The 8,659-nt window shown below is 37.7% G+C and overlaps 1 protein-coding gene across 5 annotated transcripts in view; it reads right to left on the bottom strand.

Annotated features, from left to right (window-relative positions):
- ARID1B (AT-rich interaction domain 1B) overlaps window positions 1–8,659 on the bottom strand; it is a 243,544-nt gene that overhangs the window by 215,234 nt on the left and 19,651 nt on the right. The window lies entirely within an intron of this gene.

Here is an 8,659-nt window from a genome sequence, read left to right on the forward strand (position 1 = left end):
AGGGTCAATGTCTGTACTTAATCCATACACCACTTTATCTACCTATTTAATCTTATTTTGATTGTAACAACTGAGTTTAAAAATCTCAGATCTCTTCCACTTCCTTTAATTCCATACTTTTCAAAAGCAACAACTGGCTACTGAATAACTTGCAGTTTAAGAAACAAATATAGTAACATTTTAGATCTCTTTCATTACCCTTTGTGCAAAATGCATTGGGAAATTTCATCAGCTGTGGTACTGTAAATATACATGCGAATCTACACCTTATTCTATGGCATGAAACAAGCTTTGTCCTGTACACTAAGTGCACTAGTGTATATTCAGCAAACCTTACTAAAGCTTACTGATGCATAATGTATTACTACATGCAAACACAAATACAAATGCTCATGTACGCTTATCTTTGTATTACTTCCCAAAATGATAACTTCAATTGGAAGGTGGAAGATAAACTATTAAATGAATCTCCACCTTAAGGGAAAAAAACAGAACAAAACTACCAAACCCAACCCCACACACTGATACAAATTCATGCAATTTAACTATAATATAAAACAAATGATCCAGGATGGCATATTTTCCTATCCTAATGCAATTATTCAAATGTGCCTCAAAATTCAGGTCCTAAGTCATATTTAACACAGTAAATCTCACAATAAGGTTAAGATGATTAAAAGGGTCATCTGCAATTGCATGCATGGAAGGAAAGAGATCAAAAGCCTAAAGACTGGGAACTGAAAGTAGCCCTTTCCTGGCATCAAGAGCTTTCCTATCTTAATTTCAACATTCTATGATGCTTCATCTCCAAAATTAAACTGCCAAGTCAAACAGGACCATTTTTACAAAGTCTTGGGTTTGGAATTGAGTAGGAAATGGCACAGAATAATCTGCATGGTTTTAGCAGCAGGTTAAAATGTAAATGCCTTCCAAAGACAAATGCAGACATCCCCTCTGCTTTTGTGTGTGTGTGTCTGTGTATATGTATTTTTAAAGGTAAATTGATAATGGAAACTTATCTAAATGAGACACACTTCAAAAGCACTTCTCACATACAGCACAATATAGCACAGATTCTGTAAAAAGTTACCACACATCACTGTCTTCAAGAGAAGATTCATAGTGAATCTGAGATGTATGGCTCAGCAAAGAAAGGAAGGTTGTGGAGATTTAAGTAGCACAAGACATTAGGTTTAAAGAAAACATATTTAACAAACGTTTAAAAACCTGTTTCAAACCTCAACCCCAACAAGCAACCAACAACAAAAGAACACTACTAAAACGTGTGAATGGCCTCACAGTACAGGACTGAATTTATCATTATTTGAACACAGTATATATGAAACAAACAGTACGTTACAAACACTTCCCATTTGCACTGTGATGGCACCTAGAATCCCCAGCAATTATGGACATACCATAAACAATCAGACAAAGCACTGTGAAACCTGGCCTAATCTTAACACTATTGACCGTGACTGCACAAACATCTGCTCACACAGAAACAGCAGCTGACCAGGACCACTCAGGAGGCAGCGTCACATCAAAGACTGCTAACTTTTTTTTTTCTAAACATGAAAGCTGCAACAACAGCACCAGAAACCAACATGTTCCCAGCAAACAGGAATGGAAGGAGGAAGAAAAAGAAAAAGAATCTACTGCTAGGCTTCAGATGTTGCTGGTCAGAGTGAGTTACTGTGTTTAGTCAAGGTTATGAAGCTGAGGTCATACTTCACAACGGTTGGACAAGCAAAGGAGTTACTTGAAAAAAAAATCCCATCTTGCAGGAAGACTTGTGGTAAAAATAAAGAAAAAACATTTACAGTGTCTCAGGTACTTCCTGAAATGGTATTCAAGTGAGTAATACTCCTTTGTCTTACTTTCTGCGTTGTAATCCCCATGTTCACACAGGCATGAACAAAGACATGCACCACTGAATACATTAAGCTTTGGAATTTATAGTATGCTATCAACTCAAAATTTACAAACAACCAAGCAGATAAGATATCTGTCCTTTTATACACTATACATGTATGCACACACATTATGTAAAATATTCAAACAGTAAAAATTGTTCCCCAAATAAAAAAAATCCCTACCACTTTAGAGATAGATTCTCAAATGCAGAACCTAAAGGCACTGACTTGGAAATTTAGGCAGATTAAAAAGACAACCAGTGCAGTTACTGCCCCTGCAGCAGGTACTCCTGAGCCACGCATACAGAGGCACCCGTGCTACTACAGTTTACAGCCTTACATATTAAAGTAACCTTGGGAGCTTTCAGCTCTCATTTCTAGCCGCAAGATTTGGTGGTTCAGGGGCTACCACAAATGCAGCTCAGTCACCTTAGCCAGAAGGGCAGCAGCCTCTGTAGAAGGAATCAACATAAGTCAGGGGGTGGTAAGGAAATAAAAATTAAAGTGCTTCAACTGCCCAAATTAAATCTAGTTTCCTAATTTCTGAATCAACACCAATACTACTCTAGTATTTGGAGGTATATGATGCAACTTCTCATGGCTTCAAAAAACATTGCAGGAAAAAAGCTACTAATACTTTACTATTCCACTTAGAACAACACTGGCCTATTTAACTACAAGTTTTTGCAACCTTAACCACTACTGGGATCTATAATCCCTTAGCAGGTTTCCCACATAAATTTCATGTAGAGGTCAGACTAAGTATTTCTTTTTGCATTTGTAAATTTTCTTGGATCATAAATTAGTTGTTTTGTTATTACAGGGATGTTGTAAACATTGTAAATGTAAAGTATTTTGATTCTGGAAAAGGTGATGAATAGTCAAGTGTCTTTTTTACAATACTTAGTGAAATTACTTTTTATAGTTCAATAACAACCTGAAACCATTCTTTTAAATAAATATGATCAATCTGTCAGGCAAAATCAAGTAATTCTGTAAAGCACTAAACACAAATTAGTAACAACAGGTCCTTCTCTTCACACTATAAATATTAAGAATACCTAATTCCAGCATCTGTAATTTTGGTTTCAGTGTTTCAGTTTAACCCTACATGGACAACACACACCCAGGGCTGCTCTCCACTACTTTAATTGCACTTTTTCCCCAAAATGGGACTGAAAGTTAATGTACAAATTGACTCTAGGACAATGAATCACTTTGATCACCCTACAGGAAGTCCTGGTTTAACTGAAGTCAGATGTAAAATGTGGGCTAGGACGTGGGCACACAAAGTTCCCTCCCCTGCTAACGCCACCAATGTCAGTGGTGCTGCAGTGGCTCACACTGGTTTGGACCCATTGTTGTGACTGACACAAATGGGATGCCATATACAGAATCTGGAGACAGCAGCTACAGAGCATGTTTTGCACCTCAGAAACACACAGAAATACATATACTTGATCTCTCTCTACATATGTTGAGTGAAACTGGTTCTAGCTACAGGTTTACAAAGAATGTTAAGGAAAAAAAAAAAACCAAAAAAAACCAACCTAGCAACTGCACTTATCCAAAATTAAAATAACTTGGAAAAAATAGCAACTTCTTCCAACTCTGCATGTAATGGCTAAGAAAAACCTTTGAGATAGCTTAGTCACTTCTTTGGAACTTGAAGCTTTTTTCCTTTTATTCCAGGCTTAAACAAAGTTCAGTGGGGCATCAAACTGCCTCAGTTTTAAATTACAGTCTGTACTTTAAAATAGAATGCATGCACCACATGTTCCTGAAGCTAGAGGGTGGGAGTGTTATTCACTGAAAATTGAAGGCTTGTTGAGTCAATAATCTTCTTTCACAGAGTAACAATTTTCAGCTAAAATTTCTTGACCCAAACAAAGGAAAACAAGATCATTCAGTTATTTTACAATGTAGCAGAAAAGAGAAAGGAAAAGTGGGAAAGAGGCACACCAGCTTTATCCTTCTTGATGTAAAAACAGTGGAGAATTTAATTCACAAGTATTACATACTCACATTTCTTTCTTTTTCACGGTTTACCGTACTCCCAAACAGATATTTTCAGACAGAGACATGAACAACTTCAGGACAGATTTGCTATCATGTACTACACACATCTATCAGCTAGCAACAGCATTTGCCTCCCAAGAATTAAAAAAAAAATCAATTTATATAAATTTTTTTCTCTTCTTTCTCAAATCACAACCAATACTCTATTTTTAAAATAGTACTTAAATTTAGATCAAACTTTGTATTTGCTTACCTGCAAAGAATTTAACAAAGATTACAAAAAAGAGGGTCACTGCACTATCTTCTCCTTTAATACTGGTTTGTCCTTACAAGAAAGACTACAGTGGTAATTAATATTTACATGATGGTAGTGCCCAGAACCCTGATCATGATTAGGGCTTACTGGACTAAGCTGTATATAAATGTCACCAGAGTCCCTCATCCTAGTAGTTTAATCTCTGAGAAAAGAAGAGTTACCTCCTGTTCCCAATCATAGTTGCTCAAGTAATGCTGGGAAATGTTTCGTGGTCTATTAAGACTTCACCCATTAAAGGCATTTGTTCAGGGTGTGCTGTTGCTGGAGATGACTTTCCAAGCTACTTCATACTCTAGAAGTGGAACACAGAATCTGGATTCCCAAACCCTCCCATGAATTTTCCTCATAGCCTACACCTACTGAGATCCATTTGAAATGATGCTGTTTCATGAGCCAAGTTTTGGATTTAGTTCACTACTAATTCCCAACAGAGGTCCTCTGAAATCTAATTTAGTACCCACCTTCTACAACAAAAATGTGTGTCAACCGGAAGAAAAACTGTCCAGCACTCTAAACAGAGTTCAGAGGCTCATTAAAATGAGGTAGAAAAGAACCGCGAAGCAATTAATAAAATCAGGAAGGGATTGCTGATGTGCTGTTTTGCACAGTACCAAGCATAATGAAACAAGACAACTGACATCTTAAAAAAGTTTATCTGTCCAAGAAACAGTATGTATTATTTTGAACTCTAAAGCTCATACAAATATAGATGTGCAGAATCACAACCAACTTTGTCAGGTCACACCACTGCACAAGATGCAAGTGGCATTCTCCCTCCACTGCTGGCTACTCTTTTGTTTTGCATAGGAATTGCTTTGCCTCAATGAAAACACCCAGTGAATAACTGATGTCACAGAATGAATCTATACACTCTGAATTCTGAACAATCTAGCAGAGAAGTGATTCCCTCAATTCCAGATACAATCTTCCCCTTCCAACACTGCATGACCTCCAGAAAGCACAAGATAAACCTAAGTTATAACACTAAAGCTACAATTGCCCTACAGTTCACACAGATGCAGGTGAGGACCACCACAACCCCACCTTGTCCACAGCCTCCATCCATGCATGCTCATGCCTCCACACTTGCACTCATGGGCTTGGCATTAAGCAGCTTAGGGATGGGAACTGGCAGAAAACTCACCTTACAAAAAGAAGTGAACTGTCTTCTGTCTGTCTGTGGCTCTGTGACTGCTACAGGGCCTGACTGTGAACACTAGAATCTGCTGTGCCACCATGTCTCAGCTGACAGGATGACAGCATCTTGAACTTCCAGCAAGAGCATACAGTCACTTAGGATATGGCTAAAATCAAAGCTGCCATGTCCCCACGTCTGTCTGCTCTCCCATCACAGCTACTGATTTCCATCTCCTTGTCCAAGGTGCCGCTGATGATCATGCAGTTACTCAGTGAGTCAGTCAAACACTAACCCAGAAACAGAGGTAGATTATTTTTCATCTGGTTCAGTTCCCCGAGTCAAATCCACTGGCCAGTCCCAGGAGCAACAGTGGAGGAGACAGGATGGCACAGACAATGTGTGGTGGGGCACACAGCAGGACTGCAGCTGCTCTGGCTTACAACAGCTCGAGATGCCACAGAACTTTTACCTATAGGTTGCAACAAAAAAGCCTTAGCAGAAACCTGTCTTTTAAAAGTTTGGCAACCTTGGGCCATTCGACCTCATAGCTCAAAAAAGCACACCCGACGTTGGGCAAAAAAGGGCCTTATTAAAACAAAGTAACAGTAAAAACAGTAGCAGCTACCTGAAATTATTTTAATACTCATGCCAATTTTAAAAATTTATATTAATTAATGTTTTCTGCTCCTTATTCTAGCAACACAATCCAATGTGAACATTTATAAATGCACTTATTAAAGACAAAATAAAGGATTAGTCTTCATACACACACAGCCTACTGCTGACACAAGCTCCTTTACTGCAACAACAAATCTGCAGATGCATCCTTTGGAAGCTTTTTCCTGTAAGTCTGCTCCAGCTTTCTCACAATAGAAAAAAATGTGTATTTTGCTATTATCCCTTAAGTCTTGATAAATATGTTCTGTAGTAGTTGTTCTCCAGACAATTTCATTCAGGTCTCTCCCCCTTTATTCCTCCACTCTAATAGGGAACAGTTTCTGTTTATGACTTCCTTTCCTTCACAGAGTACCTAACTCCCATGTTTTCTCAAAGGCTTGAGATTTCCTTCTAATTGTGACCCCAACAAAAGTGCTTGGAGCACTATTCTGTGCAACTTTTCATTTGGGCTCTCAGTGGCTCCACATGGTCAGAGACCCACAGGTCAAACCCTCCAGATATCAGAGCAGTTAGGAGAAGGAAAGCAAGCATTGTATAGAATCTGACAGGCCATTAGAAGTAGCTAATAAAGCCATATTTTGTTTGTAGCCATTTGTTACCAACCCACATTACAATTTGTCTGCTTTGAACTTTATGGGAACATTCATGCCAGGACTTTTATATATAATGTGTGAAGGAAACGGAACAACTATTGAGCTGTTTAGCTGTGCTTACTGTGACACAAACCTGCTGAAAAAACTCCCCCAAAGGGTGACACAAGCCAGCATTCAGTGCTGCAGAAAGTGGCCAGCTCCTCTTCGAATCCATCAAAGGGAAATTCTTTTTTTAAAGCCACATCAGAGAAAACCATTCACCATTTAGTATTACATCTCTTTTGTTGTTTTTCGACACTTGCTACAAGCTTGCTATATAGCTGCTGTGATTTTACACAATGCCCTTAAGAAATAAAAAGATAACAGGCAAATTGTATAAATACCACAACACCATGAAACAAGACATAACTAAATTTTATTAAAAGCCTAACACCACTGCTATAATTTCAAGCTTCACTGTACAGACAACTTACTGACTACTACCCTGAAGAACCACATTACCCAAAAACAAGCTTAAGAAGCCATATTGAGTATACCAAAATAGGAATACTGAACAAGGAACAGTGATCAAGGGTTTTCATAAGCAGTCTAAAACAGAATAAAGAACTCTACTGCTTCAGGGAAAAACCACCATGTTCAAACCATTACCCCAAATAGAGTTATATTAAAGCTTTTAATGTATGGATCATCAAAAAAAAAACCCTTCATGCTTCATACAAAGACTTGAAGTTGTTTTTAAATTTGAAAAGCAAAACAAACAAAAACCCCACACCAATACCAAAATACAGAATTACACTATCCTCCATTCCCCTTCACATGAAAACAGCAGGTTTTTTTGAGTGTATGAAGTGTTCTCAGGTTATGCATCAAAGCTTTTCAGTAATTAGGAGTCTCAACAACAGCATTCGGGACCAACTTGGAGTTTCAGCTCTGTGGCCAAAATGGTTAACATTCACTGTTAATACAACCAGCTTACTCATACCTAGAATAATTATGAGCTACTAAATATACCAAACACTCTGGGACACAGATAATACCCAATACTCTGCTTAAATATCATGATGCTGGAGGTAGGACAGAGCATGGATTAAAAGTAGGACAATTGTTTAAGAAAGAACACAGGCAAATTAGCAGAACATTAGCTGATAAATAACTTTACTTCTCTCTACCCTAACACTGTTCATGAGAAACTGGTAGATAAAAAGTCCTTTTTAGTATCCCTGCTTTTTAAATTAGGTAGTTATTGCCAAAACAGTTCAATGTCCACAGGACCTACTATTTTTGAGAACTGTTCAGACAAACCTGTCTGTTTTTAAAAGGGCTCCTGAAAACTGTCAAATTAATACTAGGTTCAAAGCAAATGGATATCTTTTCTCATACCAGTTTCCACAGCTTTTCCTGAGACTTGCATGTTTCAAATGTCATGTAAAGAATGTGTAGCACATATACTCTCCTAGGTGCCAAAGATGTAACTTTAAAATGCTATGAAGATGTTTATTAACCTATTTTTAGGGATTTACAATTGTGCCACGTGCCAGAGGTAATATATACATCATACTACCAGATTTCACTAATAAATGTGATACCTTGATACAGTAAACTTTTCAGAGAGATCTCTCTGCCAACTGCAAATGAATAAATACCCAGTGAACTGTGGGAAATGTATTACATGTTTCTGATACATTATTCCAAGCCAGAGGTCACATAGTTTATATAAAGTTTTCGTCATTTAAGCTGAACATATTCAAGTTGGTTTAAATTCATGCTGGTTTACACCAACAAACAAGAAAATCCCCAAACCACAAGGAGCACACAGAGACAAGGCTAAGTACTTCATCTATTACAAGACCTTCAAAAATACAAGCAGCTGCAATGTCTTCACAACATATATTCATTTGTGCTGTTTCCCTCACAGCAGAATGTGCAGAGCTCAGAAAAGCTGATAAATATTGGTCCAAAATAATCTCCTAATCAAAAATCAGCCTAGCCTAAGTATTGC

Source organism: Geospiza fortis, unplaced genomic scaffold (genome assembly GCF_000277835.1).
Source record: "Geospiza fortis unplaced genomic scaffold, GeoFor_1.0 scaffold162, whole genome shotgun sequence".
Lineage (NCBI taxonomy): Eukaryota > Metazoa > Chordata > Aves > Passeriformes > Thraupidae > Geospiza > Geospiza fortis.